At 36.9% G+C, this 25092-nt stretch overlaps 1 long non-coding RNA gene across 1 annotated transcript in view; it reads right to left on the bottom strand.

Moving 5' to 3' along the window:
• Window positions 1–457: 457 nt before the first annotated feature.
• The window catches only part of LOC113457926, a 40375-nt gene continuing 15740 nt past the window's right edge, over window positions 458–25092 (bottom strand). Inside the window, exons 2-4 of the long non-coding RNA XR_003378393.1 lie at window positions 11905–11932; window positions 1616–1656; window positions 458–874 (exon numbers count right to left, since the gene is read on the bottom strand). This is a non-coding gene — a long non-coding RNA (uncharacterized LOC113457926). The remainder of the gene's footprint in view (window positions 875–1615; window positions 1657–11904; window positions 11933–25092) is intronic.

Raw genomic sequence — 25092 nt, 5'->3', positions numbered from 1 at the left:
GACGTTCAAGCTTAACATGGGAAAGAATCAGGTCACAAACGAATATGTGGCTATGAGCTGATGTCAGACAGTCATATTTTAAAAGTTACTATGCTATTTGATGGGTGACTAGGGCCATTTTATTTGATGAGCATTGAAGAATCTCTTTTTAGTGATGGTATAAGTTTGTGTTGAGTTATATCCATTTAAAGGGTGTAACTGTGTGTTCCTATCCCTGTTAATTGGAAAGCTGAGACAGGCAGCACCTTCAGAAGCCACTTGCTTAAGAAAACATTAGATTGGTTAGGAGTTTATGAGGTATTTTGGGTGACAAGACATTAGAGAAGTTTAAGGGAGTTATAAAGCTCTAGAAGCAAAGTGGTTGTTAGGAGTAACTTAAGAACATAGGAAAGATATCAGGCTATTTGCACGAGTAGAAAAATGATCACACAGACACCAGGATTGAGATCCACTTTTATTTTAATGAGAGACATAATCCATACTTTTACTGAAGTTCCAGAAACTCTAATACCTCATCCCAAGTGAAATCCACAAGATCACCCTGAAGAAAAAGATCAAGAATGAAATCTCTAAGTTGGGTAACAGTGATCTCTTTAGTGTTAGAAGGAAAATATGAGGGAAGATTCCGGAGGACAATATCAAAAAAGTGGTGAGCATGATGGATAGAGCTTGATGATGGATTCATGAGCTTGAGACTTAGTGATCGGTATTCGTAACAACTGCTGATAACAGGCAGGCTCAAGACTGGTGTAGGCTGGTGAATCTTGCACTGGCAGAGACAAAATGAGTGCAGTGGCAGGAGGTCTCTGAACACGCAAGGGAGTCGGAGAACTTGGTGGAAGTTGGTTCAGATAGTCTTCAGAAGTCTCTCATCCTGTGAAAGAACCTTGAGATATTACTTAATCCTCTAATCTCAGGAGAATTTTTCCTTTAGTGAAAAGGGATCTGGTTGAAGATTACCCTAGGTCTCTACTTGATCTTGTTCCTGCAAGTATTGTTTTAGTTCGCTGTCATCCTGAATTCACTACTAAATATCACTTCTAACAACTATATTGCTTATTGGGATAGGCCACACTTTTGTCACTAATGGCTTTGATGGTTAGTTCCAGAGATGTCCCATACAACACAAGTCAATGTGTTCCACAGTTCCATGAAAAAAATCTGTCTCAAGAAATGTCCTTTTATATGGGACCCTAAAAGGGCTGAGAGATACTTTTGGTGGGATAGATAGACTTGAGAAGTACTACTGTGAAAAAAAAAAAAAACTGTTATCCAGGACCATTAAGACTATTATATTACCTGAATAGACAGCTCTCTAATATTTGTTACCTCAAGATAGAACGTGAAACTGTGGATACAAGGGACATCTAAACATGTAGAAAAGACTTTAAAGAACAGATCAAGCTGTAACACAGCATTCAGTTGAGAGTATTGTTCATGGACCATGAATCTTCGTCCCATAGTTTGCACTACATTTAAATCACATCACAAATGAACACAAGGCATTTCATTTCAGACACTGTACTGTCTCCAAGGGACTTCTTGGTTCTAAAACCAACAGTGAGAGAGTAAGAACGTGGGGTACAGAGACTAGATTTTCCAAGGAGAAACTTACCAGTCTGTGACCTCAGATGAACAAACTCAGTCTCAGGAGGGCTGACCAAAAGAGAAAAGACAGGTGAGTAGAGAACAAAGAAAAACAACAGATGCAAATTTACCGAAGACAACTTGGCATGGTCTGCTGAGTTACATTTTGGGAATTGATAATGAAATGAGAAACAGAAACATTCCTCTTTCCCTTGTGTGCTAAGTAGTTAGGCCACTTTGACCTAGCCATCCATATCTTATCAGAGAGTTGTCATATTTTTTTCAGGAATTCTCAATGTCCAGGGAAAGAAGGTACTTCTACAAACAGGCCTATGATTGAAGGTCTGCCTTACTGTTTTGAGCTATCTCATGGTCCCAAGAAAGACATTAAAAAATGAAATGCCATTGTTAACAATATGAACCCAAATGCCAGTTACGCATAGCAGTGTGCCCAATTGTTTAAGATAGATAATCTTTTAATATGACTTATAAAATACACATGAACAGAGGATAGATTATAAAAATAAATCTTTCAGTATTTTAAAAATTAAAAATTTTATACTCCATTACCAAAGTGAAGTAAACTTCAAATGATCAAAAAATAAATATATCTAGAAAATCTCCCTATGTATCTAGACTTCATATTAGGTAATTCAAGAACCAATAAAGAAATAACACACACATAAAACTAGAAAAAAATGGGTCTGGGTCACCTCACTCAAAATGATGTTTTCTAGCTCCATCGATTTGCCTAAAAAATTCAAGGTGCTGTTGTTTTATTCTGCTGTGTAGTACTCCATTGTGTAAATGTACCACATTTTCCTTATCCATTCTTCAGTCAAGATGCATTTAGGTTGTTTCCAGGTTCTGACTATGACAAACAATGCTGCTATGAACATAGATGAGCACATGTTTTGTGGCACGATTGAGCATTATTTGGATATATACCTAAAAGTGGTATTGCTGGGTCTTGAGGAAGGTTGTTTTCTAATTTTCTGAGAAATGTCCACTCTGACATCCAAAGGGTTTGTACTAGTTTGCACTCCCACCAGCAATGCAGGAGTGTACCCTTTATCCCACAATGTCTCTAGCATAAGCTGTTATCAATGTTTTTGATGTTGGCCATTCTTACAGGTGTAAAATGGAATCTCAGAGTTGTTTTGATTTGCATTTCTCTGATGACTAAGGATGTTGAGCATTTCCTTAAGTGTCTTTCAGCCATTTTAGATTCCTCTGTTGAGAGTTCTCTGTTTAGGTGAGCACTCCATTTTTTATTGAATTATTTGTTCTCTTGATGACCAATTTGAGTCATTTGAGTTCTTTGTATATTTTGGAAAACAGACCTCTGTTTGACGTGGGGTTAGTGAAATATCACATGTATCCACTCAAGTAGTTTGGAGCAGAAGGAGAGAGAGCACGAGCAAGGAACTCAGGACCGCGAGGGATACACCCACACACTGAGACAATGAGGATGTTCTATCCGGAATTCACCAAGGCCAGCTGGCCTGGGTCTGAAAAAAGCATGGGATAAAACCGGACTTGCTGAACATAGCAGACAATGAGTACTACTGAGAACTCAAGAACAATGGCAATGGGTTTTTGATCCTACTGCACGTACTGGCTTTGGGGGAGCCTAGGCAGTTTGGATGCTCACCTTACTAAACCTGGATGGAGGTGGGCGGTCCTTGGACTTCCCACAGGTCAGGGAACCCTGATTGCTCTTCAAGCTGATGAGGGAGAGGGACTTGATGGGGGAGGGGGAGGGAAATGGGAGGCGGTGGCGGGGAGGAGGCAAAAATCCTTAATAAATAAATAAATTTAAAAAAAAAAGAAAATCAACCCACAAATCACAATCTCAGAGAACCTAGACAGTAATGACAATCCTAAGAGAGATATATGTATATCTAACCTACACAAGAAGTAGAACAAAAGAAGATCTCCTAAGTAAATTAGGAGTATGGGGACCTTGGGAGAGGGTGGAAGGGTAGGGAAGAGATATGGAGGGGAGCAGATAAAAATGTAGTGCTCAATAAGAATCAATAAAAAAAAAAAGAAATCAGATACATGATACATGGAAAATCACATCTTAAAAAAAAAACAATTTGAGCCAATAAAAATGTAAACATCATGTTTTAGAGTGTAATTAAAGTGAAACAGAAATTTTAGTTTTGAGTGAAGTTAAAAATAGAAAATCTTATATAGACAGAGAACATTTTAAATCAATGGTCTTTTTTTTCATTAGAAACTAGAGATGGTAGCTAATTGTACTCAGAGCAATGGGAGAGAAGAGAATAGTAAATATGAAAACAGAAAGCAATGCTTTATAAATAGAGGTTCAAATGTGTCTCAGTCCTCAGAGCATGTGCCTAGCCTGCTTGAGGCCCTGGGATGATGCCTGCCACTGAATGATCTGGGGACAAAGCTGCACAAGTGTAATCTCCACTTTTGGAAGGTAGGGTACAGAAGATGTTCCTCAAGGTTATCTATGAATACATAGCAAGTTGGGGAAAAACTTGATCTTTTTCTCAAAAGACCAGAATGAGACAAATAAAAAGAAAAGTTCAGTACAAATGTATCATTTTGCACACAGATCAAACTGTGCCTACACTTGAGGGGTTCTCCCACTTGGATGGTGATGTCACTCTGCTACCACTGCGAGTCAAAGTCCAGTGAGTTGCAAGGACAGTCTGGCCGGACTCATGCCCACCATGTCACTTGCCACCTCAAACTGGTGGACCTGATAGCGTGTGTCTTTCCACCTCTCACTGCATGCAGGGCAGCAGCTTGCTACTTCTCTGATGGCTCTGGGACTCGGATTGGATTTTCAAGCTAATGAGCTTCAGATGAGCTCTGGGCTTAAGCCAGTGTTATAATGGGGTGAAACTCTTGGAGCCCTCGGCGAGAGAGGGAATGAGCTGTGCTTTGGCAAGGACTTGAATCTTTAAGGGCCAGATGGTATCTCGTGGCAGATGATTTGCAAGCTCAACTCAAGGATCTTGACCACTCTGAGACATGTTCTGCGTAATCCCTGCAATCTTGAATATGACAGATTTGATCCCAGTGGGTAACCTAGGTTATCGGCGAAGTTATCCTTAAAGTGGAAGTGTAGTTACTTGAATCTGATCAGATCACACGTACTTTTAGAAGTAGAGAATGCCCCCAAGGAGAAAAGCAACAGATTTTCCACTCCAGGGTCTGGTGTGGCACCGCTAGCCTGGGAGATATGAGTGTCTGACAAGGAGTGAAGCTGGCCTCTATCTGCTACGTGCAGCTCCACCCTGACCATCAACAAGGGAAAAAGGAACACAAGAGAACAAATTCTGCCACAAACCTGAAGCATTCTGAGACTGATTTTTCTCTTGAGTTTCTAGTAAAAAAAAAAAAAAAATGTAATCTCACTGAAACTGGCCTGTCAGACCCGGAAACCCAGAGAATTCATCCACACCATAAGTTTAGGTGCCTCAAAACTATGAAACACTTCCTGATCAACTAAGTTGGTGAAACTTTTAAAATTTTCCTATGGAAAACGAAGATAGAGCCCTAAAATATTAACAAACTTGCTACAGAAAAAAAGGAAAAATAATAATACATTGCCAATAAATAGAGAATATAATACCATGGTCAAAAGAGGTTCAGTTTGCATTTGCTAAGTTTGCATTAGAAAGGGAAAAATCAACACAATTTTTCATGTTAACAGAATAAAGAAAGTCTCAACACTGAGAATGAAGAGTAAACACAAAGTTCTACCCTTACCAAGATGCTCTTTGCAGTTGGTTGCTGCTGGGAAAAGGAAAATTTGTTGTCTCCAATGCTTGTCAGGTACATCAACCACAACCCTGGGAAGGCCCCATGCCCAGGAGAAGTTAGTCATCAGAAAATGGTTTCCATATGTGTGTGCTTTGCTTTGTTTGGGTGTTTTTTGTCTTGTTAGGTCTTTCCGTTTCTTTGTATTGTATTATATTGTTTTTGACGGAGAGAGACATGAAGTTGTATGGGTATGGAGATGAAGAGACTATGGGAGGAGTTGGGGAATGAGAAGAGATATGATCGAAATACACTGTCTAAAAAAAATAAACAAAGAAAAAGCTATCCGATCATATCAATTAAAGTTTAAAACAACAAAATTTAACATTCATTCATATCACAACTCCGGAAGAACAAGACTAGAAGGGCATTTATCATTGTAACCAAAAGCATGTGCACACACTTAAAGTCAATTTGGTGCCTAATAACAAATACTGAATATTATTCCACTACCAGGGAGACCTAGACAGTCTCAGCTCTGAGGATGATGAAACCTTTGTGAAAGGTCACATCCACTGCAATGGACAGATACACAGATACAATGAGTAGAGCTAGCAAACTAGACTATTCCTAACTATAGTTATAGACATCATTGTTCATAGAGAAAACCCTAGAAATTCTCACCAAAAGGTAACTGTAATTTAAAATCTAGTTTAGCACAGTTATAGAATATGAAGAAACATGCAGAAATTGTTACTTGATGCACAGCACTGAGATGGAAAATGGACTTTGGCAAAAAAAATTCCACACAAAGCGATAAAGAATACTATAAATATTCTTAGAGGATGTTCTCAGAGAAGTAGTGATGAATTTATATGTAAGGATTATGTGCATACAAAGAATAGAGCGCTTGAGGGAAGCAAAGGGTACCTGGGTAAGAGGGTTGACTCGGCTAAAGACTGTTAAGGCCTTTAAGAAAGTAAGTCTGTCTCTTTCAAGTGGGTCTACATTGTCAAATCAATCCAGACAAAAATTCCAGCAAATTTTTCATACAGATTAATAAGCTGATAATGGTTTTGTTAACAGAAAAGATACCTATGATAATTTTGAAGTAAAAAAAAAAAACTAGATTTGGAAACCATTTTTATTTCTTTCAAACAAACACAGATAAATAACATCACCAATTGGAACAAGGGTAAGCACATATATAGATCAAAACAGAAGAACATGGCTTAGAAACTGATACACACATGTATATAGTCAATTGATCTCTGACATAAATGTCAAGGAAATCAATGAAGAAAATACTTTCAATATTATATTCTATGTGTAGAGAAACACTCAACTTTTAATTCACATTATTCTTGAGAGTCTAATTCAAAATTGCTCACTGAGTGACCTAAGGCTAAATACTAGAAGTAAAATACTATTGGAAGGAAATGTAAGAGTTAAGCTCCATGACTACAGATAAACGTTTAACACAATAAATATTAAAAGTATCCACCGTAAAGAAAAATGATTAACAAGGCTTTATAAAAGTTGCTAACATCTGTTCCTAAATGACACCGCAATTTTAAAAGAAAGCTTGATTAGATTATAAAAATGTTATTAATTCATGTGTTGATTATGAACTTAGAAATAGTTTACTATAGCTAAGTAATAAGAAGGCAAATGGCTCAATCTGAAATGAAGCATACTATGTGAATTGATCCTTTACATTAGAAAATGCCCAGTTATCTAAGAGACCCCTACATGATGCACACCACCAGTATTCACGAAAAGAATGCAAATCAAATTACAGTGAATATGTCTCCTCACTTGCAGAATGACTGAAAGGGGAATAATGGGGAAGAGTAGGGGCCAAAAACTGTTTTAAGTCATGATTTTGTTGATTGTTACACAAATAATTGCATTTTTAAAAACTCATCAAACTCTGCTATTAAATGAATATATTTTCTTTTAGGGATAACAGTGTTATAAATAAAAATAAAATAAAAATGATATAATAATGTAGTAAGTATATTTAATACGTAAAATTTAATTTAAAAGATCTTATTGGGCCATTTGGTACAAAATTGTATTGAAGCACATAGTTGATGTTATTCAGTTAACTTACTAAAATGATCAAAAATAGAAGTAAACTGGTAAGGAAATGAAAGAGAAAATTGACTATGATATAATGCAATTATATATGTCAAAACAAGTGTATCTATGTGCACATTTTTCCAGGGGAAAGAATATAACTGAAATGTATTGTATGAAAAAATTGACAAAAATTGAGAACTTCCAATGAAATTTAAGTGGCAAGTATTAAGAGTTGAAAACTTTCTGATATTTAAATATATTAATATTTTGATACATTATTTACCTAATATTAGATATATAAGGTGCTTTTTCTGTGGCAAAAATTAACTTTAAGTATATTCATGTTAGCAAATAGCAAATATGGAATAGTACAAACAAATGAAGTGTGCATGCTATCAGGATGGAGGTCTTTACAGTGGGTCTATCTATCAATCGGTTCAAATTAAACAATCGATTAAAAACTAGCAAAGAATATGAACAACATTTTACAAAAATAAAAATCCCATAGAACACAAGCACAGAAAGCACTCTGGCCATAGTATAAATGGAAGTGAACCGCTGTGTTATTTAATATTCGCAGACTGGCAGATTAAGTAAAGACACATACTTCCGAGTTTGAAGATATTATACAAAAATAACAACTCTCTTATACATAGACAGAGAAAACATAAATTAAAAATAATTTAAGATATGTGAGGATTTTCAAAACGCATTTCCTGTAATCTGTTGGAAATAGTCTCATGCCATGCACATGCATACTTATCATGGCATTGTTTGTAAGAGCAGCAAATTGACAACAAAATGAACAGAGGATAAATAATGACCATCCGTCATGCTTGTGCCATGGATAAAAATATAATTTAAAGTGAGTAAACCAAGTGTCACATTTTTTCATGTAGGGATAGATGATAGATAGATAGATAGATAGATAGATAGATAGATAGATAGATAGATAGATAGATAGATAGATAGGCAGATAGATAGGCAGATAGATAGGCAGATAGATAGGCAGATAGATAGGCAGATAGATAGGCAGATAGATGATAGAGCAAGCTCAAATTTTTCATAATGTAATCTTAAAACATAAAAATGTATTTTTCTAAACTTTTGCTAATGGTAGTTTTTAAAATAGAAAGATATCTATTTTATTTATAAAATAGAAAGATATCTAAAATCACCTGATAAATATTGAACACTAAAGCTTCCTTTATGTTATTGATTGAGAGAAATCTATTACCATACTGTCAATGTTCTGTTCTGTGTAATTAGTCTGATCATAATTTTATGGGGGATAGATTTTTTAAGATTGAATCCATATCTAAGAATTGATCAAACTACGGCATAGTTGAACTTGTCATGCCAACCGTCTTCAAGGTCAATAACAATCACTACATTATTGTCATGTATAGACTGTGAAAGTGGAACAAATTCTTGGCTCAACTCAATTCCACAGCCAGCCCAGCTCCTTTGAAGCTCATGAATAATGTTATTTCTGAAGGTTTCCTCTGACCAGCTTCCAAAGGTAAAACTATAGAGCTGGCAGAGCTTGCCCATAGTGAGTTAACAGCAAGAATGGAAAAATTCAGAGAGGGGAAATTGGTGGACTCTAACAGTCACAGGGGAAGAAACAATACAGCAACTGGAAAATTCTATGACAAATATTATATTCTTATCTATTATGCATCCGCTGACATTTGAACACTTTTATAATAAATGGATGCTTTTAAACAAACACTCTGTGGCAAATTTTCATTTCTTTCTATATGATTACAGTTAATTACTATAATTTGGATGAATCAGAAGGATGACTGTTAAGTGGCTGGAGGGGGCACTGTACTTGTGTGGACCTTTAAAACACGTAGACAAAAAAAAAATGAGATTTAGGTTTATTATTTTCCTTAGCCAGTTCCCACACCGTCACATGGAACTCAAGAATGCTCCAATTGGTCATCAACATACTCCACATATTTAACAGAGCGGAATTCTGAATAGCCTCTAAACTTCTGCTTTTAAGTAGTGCCCTTTGGCTTCTGCTGCTAGAAAGAGAAGCAAACAGCCTCGTAATTGTGAAGGCAAGATGTTCTTCAAAGTAGGCTTTTCCAAATTAGACAGAAGTTGTAAAGGATCCTTCTAGAACTTTTGAAATAGTGTCTAAGTCAGGGAACAGCAGTGTGAGAGAGGGGATCAAATGAGATCCAAAATGGAAGAGACTCAGATCATCTTACCCATGAATATCACCTGCTGGTGGATATGTAGTGAACACAGGGGAGAAGCTGGAAGTCAGAACCTACTGCAAAGCATGGCAATGCTGCTCAGGAATGGTTGGGTGAGGGTGAATCGACTTGAGAGCAAACTGGATACACTGTATGCCTTCAAGTACTCAAAGTACTGGGTTGGACATGAAGTAATTGTCATATCTGTTTTGACTTGGTTGAATTTATTTGTTGTATTTATGTATTAAGACAAGTTCTTTTTATTCTGAAGTATAGTCTAGGCTAACCTTAAAACCAAGATCTTTCTTCTCCAGGCTTTCAGCTGCTGGGAATACAGCTATGTGCCACTACATCATACCTCCTAAGTTCACTGTTCATACACTGATGGCAGCGCTTCTTAAAAAAATATTCTTTTATGCCACCATCACTCTAGGCAACTCTTAGAAACTTTCATCTCCTTTAGAATTCTCTACAGATTTTTGAAAAAAGGCAATCTTATTAATGGCTAGCCCAAGTACTGTACTCACAATGGCTGCAGAAAAATAAAAGAAAGAAAGAGAGAGGGGGGAGGGAAGGAAGGAAGGAAGGAAGGAAGGAAGGAAGGAAGGAAGAAAGAAAGAAAGAAAGAAAGAAAGAAAGAAAGAAAGAAAGAAAGAAAGAAAGAAAGAAAGAAAGGAAGGAATTTTTAAAAATCCTATAGCATGGAGACCAAAGCTACACAGTAGACAAAGGTAGACCAGGATACACTTTCTAACCCAAAGAGATAAAAGTATAGCCACTTAGAAGGAAATGAGTGTAGGCATGTTATAGTCAGTATAGTCAATACTCTTGCTACTCACCATGCTGTGTTCATAAGTATATGTTGAAGAAGTAAATGTGCAATAATGAAGGAACACAATCCTCCTGATGCTCCATAGGGAGCAAATTAATTCTAGTGACTTCTGCCACTTCCTTCTCAAGAATCTAAAAACCCTGTCTCCTATTCACCATCTCATGGTAGCACTGGAGGTGACGGAGAATGACTGAAAACCTAGATAAGAATGTTGACATCTTAGGTGCTGGCAAAAAGAAGTAGTGATGTGGAAGCTGTGCTCCTGATGATCAAAGCCAGAAGATAGAATCAAGGTGAGGGAGACGAACATGAACCTGGTGATGCATTCATCACCCTGTGGACCTGGGAGAAATACAAACTTCAAGGAGACTGCATGGGTATTCTGCAGAATATTTTTCATATCACCTCAACTGGTGTGCTTCTACCAACGTTAGAATTTTCTCCTTCTGAATGTCATCTCCTAACAGTTTCACAACCTGACCAAAAAAAAAAAAAAAAAACAAACATGCTTGGAACAATGTGTTAGCATATAGGCCTTGAGAGACATGTACCCCTCCACAAAAGGCACACCGAAGGAAAAGACAAGTTAGCAGAGAGGTCCTAGGCATAGAGCCTTGTAAACTAAACAAAAGGAAAATAAAGTTCATGGGTCTTATTGTTTTAGAAAATAAGAAACTGAGAAGGTTTTAAATTAAGTATTTGAGCACTATAAAATAAAATAAGAAAGTTTTAAGGATGTGTTTTAAAACAAAACCAAAGATAAAGGAATCATTTTGAGGATTCAATCATCTACTAAATCTACCTATCTTTATAAGCACCTGGGTATCAAATAAATAACCATAGGTTCACCCATGAATTTAGTGAACACACTCTTACCTAGGTCTGAGCCAGATGTCTCTCTATAGCAACTAACTTTAATATACCTTCACTCTAACAAGAGGGTTCTCACAGCATTGAAGTCTCTAAGACAAGGTCAATCACTAGTCTATTATAATGCAACAAGCTACTCCCAAATATTAATGCTTGAAAATAACAAAATGCCTGAAGTCCAAATACAGTATAGATATGTGAATCTAGATTAGACCCTTTCATGAGCTTGTAGTCAATATGTTTGTGGATTAGTCATCTATAGACATGCAATAAATGGTTATTGGCATGAAATCCAGTTTTTTTGCCAGATATACAAGCACAGAGTGTGACATCTAGCTTTCTCTGGAGCAGGTGATCCAAGAAGAGTAGGAAGTGACCCATGATATCTCTTACTTTATACACAAACCGCCATTTTCATGGTATCCTGTTACCTAGATTTAAGTCACAAAGTCTAGGTGCAATAACGTAAGGAATATTTGGACATTGATGATTAACAGATGGTCACAACTACAACTTTTGAGAATGGACTCCATATCCCTGAACTGGGAAATCAATAATTTATAATATACTCACAGTACACGAGAGTCCGCTGAAGATATACCTAAAAGAGAAAAGAGAGTAAAGTAAGAACTTTTGGTTCATAGGGCCTGAAGGGAAAAAAAAATAAACCTAAGTTTTTCCTATACCTCTGTTCCTTTACTGATGAATCTTAGGTTGCTTCATCTCATACCATTAGATTATCATTACTCTATCACTTTCGTATTTCTCATATTGATAACCACAACAAACATAACGCACACACACACACACATTTTTTCTCTCTGCCTGCACATAACTTTAAAAGAAACAAGACCTAGAATTCTTCTTACCTGTCCACAAATATATCTATTTCCTACAACAGAGGCACATCACTGATATCTACTGAGGCAGAGTTTATATGGAAACAGTCTCTATTCATTGAGCTTGAAAAAGCCTAGGCAGTACTAAAAACCAAAACCCAAATCAGTCTCCATTATTTACAACTCTTCTATCAGCAGATGTACCTGTACAATGGGTTTCTCTATTTTTCTCATCATGTTGCAGGTATAAAAATGTGTTGTTTTAGCTTCCAAAGATTCCATTATTTCCCATCACTAACAATGGGAAAGATGAGATGTTTCCGATAAATTGAAGGAAAGGAGAGAGAGTGCTCCATGATCATTATCTATTCCATTACACGTTTTATGAAATGGAAGTGGCTAAAATTAGTGTCTCCTTTAATTAAAATTAAAGTAATTATAGTCTGCCCCAACCCCCTTTAAAATTTGAAGTATCAAAGAGAAAACTATCAATCTTCTGAAGCATCGTCCTACAATTTTGTGTGTTCTCAGAGATATTCTAAGTTTCTCAGTCACCGAATTTCAGAGAAGTCCTGACTTTTGATTAAGAAAGCTAAGTGTGAAGCATCATATACGAGAAACTGCAATTAGAAGTGGTGTCAAACCACAACCGTGTATTAGCATGGGGTTGTTACGTGTATAGAAAGATGTCTTCATCTATAGTCTCACAAAATTACCACCCAAATACAGAAAACTATAGCAAGATTCTCTACTGTAAGAGAGAGAGGAAATATTAGCCAAGACCTGGAAATTTAAGACTGATTTTCTGATAATAAAAGCCGAACTGATTCTATAGAACCCAACATTGAGGCCAGACAAAAGTGGGTCAGTTTAAGTGACTATTTCATGACTTGCCTCAAAGTTTACAGAATTTTTCTAAGCAATGTTCATTAATGAGAAAAAAAAATATTCCTTCCTCAATTATTCCTCACACTTTCATTTCATCTGTCAATATTATTAATTGCGGTTTATGAAAATATTCTATTCTAATTTGCTTCGTAGGTCATCAATTTGTGTGTTGTTTGCTGACAAACTTGTCATTTCTTTTTGTTTCCTGTCAGCCATCCTGTTAGTTGAAGTGTAGAAACACAATTAGTTTTTTCTAAATTTTCTAAATTTCTAATTCACATTGCTAAAGTTTATTCCATAGTTGTGAAACTATGGAAATTAATCCTTTCATGGGTTGAGTTCTTTTCCAAATTCTTCATAGTAAGAAGTGAAAGGGTGATAGGTGATACAGAAAATATATAATAACACAACTTGGGCTCCATCTGTTGCAATGGATAGATACTGTGAGTGACAACAATGACAGACACAGATAATGCACTGGAATCTGTGCCTACTAAGGAACCATATAGCTTGGGCCTACTGACAAGCAATATATCTTGATATTGGCCATCACCAGAACTTGGAAATAATGAGGAAGGCACATGGGTTTTTGTTGCCAGCTATGGTGATGCATGAACTTGTAATCCTCATACTCCAGAGGATAAGGCACAAGGCCAGTTTGAGGCCAGCCTAGTCTATAAAGGAAGATTCTGTTTCAAAAAAGAAAACAAAAAAATATTTTACCAAAGTTAAAAAAATCTGGGCTGATGGAAATGGAAGTCACCAACTTCCTTTTCTTCTCTTACCAAGAAAACAATTAAGACACAGTTAGGATACTGATACCCAATCCTGAGAACATAGAAAATGCTAAATAATTACAATTGGAAAATAGGAGTTTCTTCTTTTTCTTTAAGTTTGCATTAAAAGATTTTATTTTGGAGGCAATGCATATATCAATGAATTCATATTCCACATCAATAGTTACTCCTCCGACAAATAGCAGGATTTACATAGATATGAATTTCATAAAAACTGGGGTGTATTTAATTGCTAGAAATAGATCATTTGGAGCCATCACTAACTATGCAAAGGAGTCACCATGATGTAAAGGGTGCATTAATGCCCCTTACAGTGCATAGGGTGTTTAGTAGTTGTGAAAAACTTTATATTTTAAAATAGAAAGGCACAGTGGCCCTGGAGAAAAGAGATATATTTGGAATTTGTTTCAGAAATGAAAATGCCCTAATCTTTCCTTTATGTACCCACAACAAAAAAGAATTCTATACAATACTTAAGTTTTTTTTAATTATAAGAGCTGATATTGTTTAGTCTGCTCATGGAGTAATCTTAACTTGATATAATTTTCATCTTAAATTTAATTGCTTGTCTTTTAAGAAGCTAGTATCAGAACCCATCTGTAGGTTCTATTCTTCAATTTAAGAAATTCTGTGCAATGAAACTCAAAATTCGGATACCAGGTTCAAGTGAGAGGAGAAGCCAAGAAAGAGAACTCTTCTCTAAAAATAGCAAGTTCTTTCGTAAAAAGAAATATTCTGTTTCTTCTTGGACAAAACCTACCGAGCCGGGTAAAACCAGCAGCTACGTCAGACACAAACACACGTGCAACCGCTTGTCTGTAAGCCACATGTAATGTTTGGTGCCAGAAGACCAACATGCCACACAGCTCCCCTTACACTTCCTGAGGTGTAGCTAGGAATTAAATGCAGGCTGAAGGAGTAATTGTGTCTTTGCCTGGAATAGGGCCTTGAGGGAGAACACAGGAACGTCTTTAATGTTGTAAGATGCCAGTGTGAGCCTGACGTTGTGACAATATCATTCACCTGATGATATCATTATCAGTATCAGCTAGGATGGGTGTCAGTGTGATTGCTGAAGGAACAAGAGTCACAAAAGGTCCAAAGATGGGTAAGCCGGTCAGGACATAATATCTTTACACTAAAATTATGAAGAAACGTTTATTACTAACTAAATGATTAGCATTTATTTCATTTGAATTTTGATTTTGTTTTGTGTGTTTTTCTATAATTGTTTTGCTATCTTCTTTTGCCGTCAATTCCCAAATAATCTCCTTTGTTTTGTAGTGATATACAGATGTAGATATTCTTTTAAATGAAATTCTTTCCCCTGAAAGCTATCAGGAGGAAAAACACACAGCAGACAACATTCTCCCTCTCTCACTAAAGAAAATGTAACAAAACACAACAAGGAGGAGATTTTTCTTCACTTAAAACATTTTTTCTGAGAAAAGCATTATGTGTAAGGTCAGTGCAAGGATTTATTGGCATGCCTTAGTTGATGTGATCCATTACCCAGCATTATGCATTATCTGTCTCCAGATTATATTCTAATAAAAGGGGAAATAGAATGATCACTTTTTAAGGCCACATTATCTTATTCAATCTTTGGAAGTGCTCATGCATATTGAAGAGAGAATTTAGAATCCCCAAAGTTTTAATGCACCCATATTAAATAAAGAATAATCTCCTTTTTCTGATGGGTTTAATGTGGGAAGAATAAACACTGAAATACAAAGAAAGAAAAACCAATAACGTAAGCTGCACTGTCCTTAATATAGAACATGTCCACTTACTCTTAAAAAGCACATTTTGATACACCCTGAAAAATTATATCCAACAAAACACATATACAAATAGCAGGATCATTTTACTGCAGTCATATTTTCTTTTTGATATAAAAAAGATGTATAAAAGGCATGTGTGTGTGTGTATATATAAATTTTACATATATATATAAAATAAATATGCCTTTATTCCCAAGTAAAAGATAATGACCTATTATTTGCTGTTTTTGTCTTTGTGCAGACTAAGATAGAAATATTACTTAAATCACATTTAAAATTTTATATTTCATCTTAATGTGGTTAATAAGACCAATTTGGTTAAATCTTCTTACATCACATTTTACCTACTTTTTTGACAATTAATATATTTATATCATTTCTTACTCCATTTTTATCATGTATTATAATGAGAGCCACTTTAAGTTATAATAATACTAGGCAGACTTTTGTGTATAAGTAATTAAGATAAACAATAGTTTAGCACAAACTGGACCTTACATGTCTGTACCACTGGAATATATGATGAAAGCATTAGTAGCACTGGCTTGCTTTTTGTTTTGTTGTGTTTTAAAATAAAAAAAGAAAGAAAATTTAGTTAAAAATAGCATTAACAATTGTGATAGTGCTAAAGTTAAATATTCTTGAAAGCAAACCTGAGAGTAAGCTGGAAGCTGAAAAAGCTTAATTATTTCAGTTCTAAAGGACTCAGCATCATTTCTCACAGAGGCACTCCAGTCATGTGTGACTGTGTTCCCAACATATAAATCTATATTATTAATCTTCGGATGTCTGAGATGAAATTAGGATTAAACACCTATCAACCACAAACCTTTCCTTAATCACTATCAGATGTTTATAAGATAAACTTTATGAAAACCCATTTGCTTTTACTCATCATTTTATTCTGTATAATTCAAGCTGTCACGAAGAGGTATCCACTTCGTGGACAGAAGTGTTCCCATGCTGCCGTTTGACCTGAGAGGGTGGTGGCCAAAGACTCTGGGCAGATACTGACTTCCACATGGCCTCCAGGAGGACTGTTTGAGGTTGAGAAAGAGCATAGGGAGAGACTGTATTTTGACTAATACTATTATGGTATTTACTCTAAACATGCATCCAATGTTGGGTGATAAACTTAGCAAGCAGGTACACACCTAGAAATAGACATTTACAGTAAAGTTACTATATTCACGTAGTCTGATTAGGAGGGAGCTTTTTATTTTAAAACGTTAAAATGAAGTACCGCTTTTGACACTGGAAAGATTTGGGTATCCAAATGATTCTTCCAGCTGAAGTTTAGAAGACCACTTAAAATTTTGACAAACAGGGCCTGGAGAGTTGGCACAGAGGTTAAGAGAGCTTGCTGCTCCTGCGGAGGATCTGAGTTCTGATGCCAGGACCCACACTAGCAGTTCCAGAGCAATCCAGTATGGCCTTGGGGCCTCTGCATCATCTTCATGTTGTGCATACCCATACAGAAACAAACATAAGTAAAAATCAAAACATCTTTAAAATATACTGTTGAATAAATAAGCATCCCCTGCAGGAAAAGAAATCTAGCCACGTATAGCTGCGGTGTGTTTGGAAAACGATACAGAACTTATTCTTAAGCCATCAACCAAGTGCTCTGAATCCTACATGGAGTCAGAAAAGCTTCTGGAGGTTCAATTACTAGCAGGGATCAAAGGCTGGTGCTGTCCAGAGTCGGTAATTCTCAAGGGGTGGGGAGAGAAGGGGACAAAGCATGGCAAATCTGGAACAACTGGGACATGAACATTAATAACTTATTTCACTGCTTTTTTCTTATTTTTTATGTATCCCTGAGAAAGTTCATCTTTATGTTAGGAAAGATTTTAGTAGCAGAAGACTAATGTATTCTACTAAATAGTTTTTCATGTAATCCACAAATATTTATTCAGCATCTGTTATATTCTAAATTTGAGATTTTCATTCAAAACCCAGGAGCAGGAATAAGAGAGGTGAATAGCAGGGACACAGAAGGAGCCTTGCACAGGGTACTGACTCTGGTTTGTCCCTAAGGAAATTTTTGGAGCCAAGACATTGGCATCAGACATATGACAGACTCTTTAGGATTCAAAGCTTTATTAGGAAAACTAGAGGACAGTTTTTTTTTTCCTTGCTGTGATTAAAGATCTGGCAGAAAGCAAGTGAAGAAGGAAGGCTTCCACTGTGTTCACAGATTGGAAAGGTGCAGTCCGTCTCCCCGGAGAGTGCATGACAGCGAGTGTGTAGTGCTTCTCATACATCTGGGTATTCAGTCTGGGCCCCTAGCCCCTAAGATGGTGCCACCAACTTCAGGAAGCGTTTTCCTTCTTCATTCAACCCTCCCTGGAAACATCTTCAGAGGCATGTCCAAATATGTATCTTACTAAAGCTAAATTCAAGATTTATTTACCTAATTAAAATTAACCATCATAACAGCACAACTAGAAATTTTTCTCAACTGCCTATTAAAATCTATGTGATTGAGTGACAACCCCAGAAAGCTAAAAACCATCACTGTGTCTCTGTCTTTCCTCTCCTCTCTCTCTCTCTTTATTTCCTTCTTTAATTTTTTCTATGTTATTCTTTTCTATTATTACTGCTTGTTAGCTATTATTTTCAGTCTGGACCTCAGTTTGCTGACAAAAAACCTCCTTAACTTGTAAATTATTTGCACAAGACAAGCAACATTTATTTAGAGAGCAAGTTATTCTAGGGATATTTAGAGATAAGCTACATCACTTCCATGGATATTCAAATACTCTTCTTTTATGTTTATGCCAACATCTGAAACCACAAAAATTAGAATACAGTGCAAAAACTCCAAGCATCTTTGAAGAGTCAGAACTAACTGGATGGCTTATTTCTATTCCATGTGGTCACATGTAGTCACATTTGGCTCTCCATGAGTGTGTGGTCAACTGTCAGGTTGACCAGGGACTGTCCTGTCCCAAATGACTTCAGTTATATAGATGTATCTGGTTGGAGCAGTTAGCAGAGGCACTAAGCTCAGCCCCATCCATGTGTTCATGGATGTGTTCACAGCCTACATCACATATTCTGATGCTCAATGGGATGAAGTAATGAAGACAATCCCAGAGTCAGTATGGAAAGAAAGAAAGAGAGAGAGAGAGAGAGAGAGAGAGAGAGAGAGAGAGAGAGAGAGAAAGAAAGAAAGAAAGAAAGAAAGAAAGAAAGAAAGAAAGAAGGCACAGATGGTTAGGACCGTGACTCTTTGGTGCCATTAATGTAAAATTGTGCCCCATTGTGATGAAAATAATCTTTTTGTGAAAGTGAAGAATCTACAACAATTCAGTGACTCTTAGCCAAAGACACATAAGACAGAACACAGTCACTTTGGTGAAGTTCTTATGGGTAGAGGAGAAAAAATTCTAAAGGAAGAACACTTGAACTATAATTCTATCATAAGGAAAGAATGGTGCATTTATAAACCTATTCCTAAGAAAACTAATCTACCCTGTTCTGTGGAAATATGAACTTTCTTGATAATTAAAGGGGTACATGAATTGGTCTGTAGTCCTACCGATTTGAGTGTATGACACTCACAGGTGCTTATAACTTGACAGAGAGAAGTACTGGTGAAGTAGAAGAGAGACAATATGGCAAATTCTTGACTTGCTGAAGTTTCTAGGGGGGTTATTAAAATAATGCCAAAGTATCATGATCAAAGTATGTCCACAAAATTTTTGAAGGCATTTCTTTTACGTGGTAAAGTTCTACTTCCCTCTCTTAAGAGTGAGCTGGATATACACACTCACTTCTGAGCAGTCTTACACAGCAAGAGTGAAGGACTGTCTCCATGGGAGGCATCTTGTGTTAAGCATTGGCATCTCCTCTTGGGTTACTCAATCCAGCTGACATCATCGGGACTCTCAGGCTTCTACAGAGCAGCTACTGGCTTGACTAAAGTCTCCAGCCAGCAAACAACAACTGATTGTCATGAAGTTCAGCCCTCCATCCAGCCAAAGTTCCCAGGGACTGTGGCACTAATTTAAGAATAACCTTATGAGCTGGACTGGGCGGTGGTGGCACCCATCTTTAATTCCAGCACTTGGGAGGCAGAGACAGGCAGGTCTCCATGAGTTCAAGACTAGCCTACAAGAGCTAGTTCCCAGACAGGCCCCAAAACAAAACAAACAAACAAACAAAAACAGAATAGCCATATGAAAAGCTCAGAACCACAACTATCCAGTCTTGCCATTCCAGCAAAAAGCTGTACGAGAATATAAACACTTCTGTTTGAAGTGTCTATGCTCTCTGATCATTTGTAACCCAATAACAGACAAAAAATATAGAGGATAGTTGCTAGTATCATTAATCACAAATTCACAAAGTAGAGTGGATCTTCTAAAAGTGCTGAAAATAAAGCTCCCTTTATGGTTCAGGTACAAACTGCAGATGTTGCTAACATCTTCCCCTAAGAGCAAGTCCACTGATCACAAAGGTAAGTTTTCATACCACAGAAGTAAGAGAAAAAAGATAGGCTGGGGCAGAAGCTCAGCGGTAGGGCACTTGCACCTGGCATGTCGGAAACCCTAAATTTGGTATCCACATGGATACCAAATAGAGAAAAGGAGCTTTTCCATGAAGTTCATCCTAACTACCAGAGCTTTGCATGGAGTTCTAGATCTAAATAGCTGGAAAAAAGAAGGCATCACTTTTACTACAAATGTGTTTTTGATTCTCTCTCTCTCTCTCTCTCTCTCTCTCTCTCTCTCTCTCTCTCTCTCTCTCTGTGTGTGTGTGTGTGTGTGTGTGTGTGTGTGTGTGTGTGGTGTACACAAACATGTAGGAGTAGGTATTTCATTTATCTCTTGGTTTGTGCAAGTTTCAGGACTCCCTGCAAATATCAAAATTTGAGGATGTTCAAGTTCCTTGTATAAGATGCACAGAATTTTTATACAACATATACATTATCCTCATGTACCCTTGTAGTTATTTTGTTACTTTTAATACTTAACACAACAAAAATTATATATAAATCATTGTTATACTATACTACTTAGGAAAAATAGCAGTAAAAATGTCTGTACATGTTCGTAATAATGCAATCCTTTTCCAATACTTTTAATTCAAGTTTTGAGTAAGTACCTAATAAAGCAACCACAGGTATGGATGGATTATCACATGCATGTGTCATGCAGAGAGAGAGAGACAGACAGACACAGACATACAGACACACAGCACCACCACCAACAACAACACACCTTTATAGCTTCCAGAGAGGCTAAAACATCATTGAGATGATAGTTTGTTCTAAGTGTATTCTCATTTTATTGTAAGTAATATGCAAATATTATATAAAATACTAGAAATGTTTCTTTAATTTAATTGGCAGATCTAGTAAAAGGTTGGATAAAATGCCAAGTCAAGCTAAGGCCCTATAAAATGTGAGGTATCGAAACATTATTCCAAGAAAAGTTGGGCTCTAATAGCAGGAGAAATTCTTTGGGTTCAAAGTAAGGCACATTGGAACCGCCCCTTAGCATCCCTTGCTCCAGTTTTGTAGGTCTGAACCCTTCTTCCTTTATAGAAGAAGGAAGTTTTGCCAGAGTATGAAATGTGGAATTGGGTAACAGCTGATAAAAATTATATGAAATTATATGATTATATGAAAAATAAAAAAGAAAACATAGTTATCATTCCCATGACAGCTTAAGTTTAGTGTGTTTTGTGAAAATTACTTTAGAAGGTAAAATTGTAGCCAGTTTAATATAATTAGGATTACATAACAAAAACATGCAAGGATTGTTGATCTGTGCCAAATTCATTATATGATATTATTTAATTTTCACTTTGAATACCTGAGGAGGCAGGTATTTAAGATATTGCTGTTAGCAAAGTTAAAATCATTACCACTAACTCTATTTTACGTATAAAGTAACTGAGGCTTAAAGAGCTATAGTGTTCAGTCCTGATTATATGGGAATGTTCCCTTTTTACTGCCTCACTATTCACAAGACAGATCACTGGAAATGCTGAATTACTATTAAAAACCACTGCTAAATTCTTATGAAGGACTGAGAGATTTCACCCATAGAAATACTTAAGCTGCAATGATTTCAACTGAGAAAATCGGAGAATGTTGCTATTTTATTTGTATTTTCTGAGTTATTAGCAGTACTCATCATTTATTTTTTATGTTTCCCTTCCCCCCTCTCCTCCCCACACAAAATTTCCAGTACTCTCTTTGTCCCAAGTCTAGGGGTGTGGAAGACATTCTTTGTGTAACCTTGAAGTGCTATTATTTCCATCTGAAGTACTATTATTCCCATTCAAAGCACTGGGCCCCAGTGGTCTCATGTCTAAACAATAGTATTCAGCATCCTGGAGACTATAAACTGTGCCCCATCATGATTGCAAGGGATGTCATTGTACAGTCCTCGCTTTTACCTACCTCCCTAAACAGATGGCTTTCCCATCCACTTCAACTGCTCTGCCACACGTACACAAAGACAGCAATGCGCAGAGTCCTTGGTTCTGCACAGGAATATCAGCGACATCTGCTGTTTGCCTCTATGCCATCCCCTTTATGTAACATTCACCGGTAGCCTGAGGGAGTTCCACTAGCAATCTGAGCATCCTTTCACCGCGACAAAATGAAAGTGGGGGACCATGAACAAAATGCCATTGAGAGAGCTCCTATCATGTTGTCATGATTATTAGGTACAGGGAGCAGGGCTGTGCCTCAGCCCCAGAAGGAGCCCCGTTCTCTCCCCCTCTAGACGCTACAGCTCTTGATGAAAATAGTTTTGGGTAGGCCTTCTCTCACAAGGTATTATGGAATTTCTAAGGAGTCAGTAATTCTAAACGTACATTCAGATGGATATGTATATAAGAAATAAAGATTGAAAACTTTGTGTTTAAGGGGACCAGAAGCACATTAGAAATGGTGGTGAAAATTGAAGGGATAACAGCACAAGCTGTGGCAGAAGTCAGATGAAGTGGGACAAGTTCTCCTTAGTGAGAAATACAGATGTCTGTGGGAAGGGGCGAGGTACGTGCTCAGGGGAGTCAGTGAGAGCAACAAGCTTCAAAGGGTTTCCTAGTGAGTAAGGCTCATGGACAGAGGCATTCTTCTTCCCAACAAGGGGAGGAGTTTTGTCATATTAAGTTCACCACTGCTTTTATTTTAAATTAAATGGCCTTATAACTTATGCTACCCTGTATTTCCACCATTAGTAAACTGGGGTCTAGTTGGTTAGTAGATTTGAATCCAGAAGTAAGAAGCTGTAGAAATTCCCATCAATGGCTTGGCAAAGGACTTAACATATTGTTAAGCACTTGATATTAAAACAGCAGTGGAGTGGTGTAGTGACTGGCAAGGTCAATGATTTTTCTCCCTGGCCCACCCCCATCCACCCTCTCTAGTTGCTATAACAGAACACAGTTGTATTTAAGTGAACAGTTCTAGCTAAAAGACCATATTCTGCAATTTTCTTACAAAATGCTTGATCTCCTGTAACATGAAATAAACAGAAGGTATGTTTGAGATTATGGGAAAGTATAGAACTTCAAGAACTCTAATGACATCAGAGTAGCAACAAAAGGGGAGATAGTGTTCCTAATAGCCCAGTAGGTCATCACAACAGCAAGGTCACCTTGCTGACCTCTGACTTCTCTATGACTACATTAAGACTTGCCTTGCCTTGTGTATTATTCATCTTTTTTTGTTTTGTTTTGTCTTGTTTTGAGATAAGGTTCTGTGTTGCTTTGGAGCCTGTCCTGGAACTAGCTCTATAAACCAGGTTGGCCTTAGACTCACAGAGATCCGCCAGCCTCTGTCTCTTTAGTGTCTGGATTAAAGGCGTGCGCCACCACCGCCTGGCACCCGCTATTCTTTACTTTGGAGTTTTCCCAGCTTGTGTATCAAACTCTTAACATGCCCAAAATGGGGATGTTACATTGAATAATTATTAGCTGGAGATATATATTGCTTAACATTCAATATTAAGTTGGAGTTGAAGTGAACAATGATGCAAAAAATTCAAATAACTTTAAAGTTATAAGTGAAGTTTATCATTAAATTTGGTCTATGAATATCAAATACACTTATTTAAAAGCTGAACTAAGCCAGGCGACGGTGGCGCACGCCTTTAATCCCAGCACTCGGGAGGCAGAGGCAGGCGGATCTCTGTGAGTTCGAGACCAGCCTGGTCTACAGAGCTAGTTCCAGGACAGGCTCCAAAGCCACAGGGAAACCCTGTCTCGAAAAACCAAAATAAATAAATAAATAAATAAATAAATAAATAAATAAATAAATAAATAAATAAAAGCTGAACTAGGAAGAATGGACCAATATTAAGTGACAACAGATAAAAATTATCATGAATTTCTCCACGTTTCCAATATTTCATGTCAAAAAAGACAAGTGATGTTCTATAAAAATGTAAGTGCTCAAATGTAACAGAAATATAGGAAGCCATTTTAATTTACCATTTACACTAAAATGTATATAATTTTCTTTAAAACATATTGCTAAGGAAATATGCTACTTCCGAAAGTAATATTCTTGAGAATAACTCTAATGGTAATATGATATACATAATATTAATATTAGGGAGTAAATTGTGGAAAAGCATATATGCTTGTTAGAAACACTTTCAAAAATAATTCTACATTTGGTTTCAGCATCCCTGGTCTACTTTCCATGTGCGATACCATGTATCCTTTAGAAAAAGTCCTGTTAATGAGAAAATGAAAATGGCAGCAGTGGTAAGATGTAGGCAGTGATGTAGGCACTGATGTAGGCACTGATGTAGGCAGGTTCAATTACTGTCAGAGAGTGGAGAGAGGAGAAAGGAGCCTCACACAGAAACTCTCCTGGCCTCCAAAGGGAACAAATTCATACTGGAACATCTTTCTAGTCAGATTGCCACTCACGTTCACTTTAGTCTGTATTAGTCAGTGTTCACAATTTCCCTAAACCTATAGTCTCTATCATTACCTGTCAAGAAAGAGTCTCTCAGGGCTAGAGATTCCTCAATAGTTTAGAAAACCTTCCAGACAACTTTCATTCTGTTTTCAGCATCAACACGAAACTACTTAGAATTGCCTAAAACTCCAGTTTCAAGGCATCTGACACCCTCTTCTGGCAGCCTTGGACACATACAGACATAGATACACCCAGACAAGATCTACACAATTACACATACAGACAAATATTTTTGAAGAGTTAATCACAAATGTCTGCCTTCAGGCCCCATGTTTGGCCTAAATTCCATTATCTCCACGTGGGTGTCAAGTAGATATCAATTAAATATAAAGCATAACTTTTATTCCCTGCCCAGTTCCCACCTCACAGACTGGTATGTACTCTGACATCATGGAAGTGCCATGGTCAGATGTCACCCTGATAACGGTTTGTTTTCTTCCTCTTTATTCTCTCTCTCTCTCTCTCTCTCTCTCTCTCTCTCTCTCTCTCTCTCT

The sequence above is a fragment of the Microtus ochrogaster genome, linkage group LG10 (assembly GCF_000317375.1).
Source record: "Microtus ochrogaster isolate Prairie Vole_2 linkage group LG10, MicOch1.0, whole genome shotgun sequence".
Taxonomy (NCBI): Eukaryota; Metazoa; Chordata; class Mammalia; order Rodentia; family Cricetidae; genus Microtus; species Microtus ochrogaster.
This window is presented reverse-complemented; position numbering and strand designations above follow the sequence as displayed.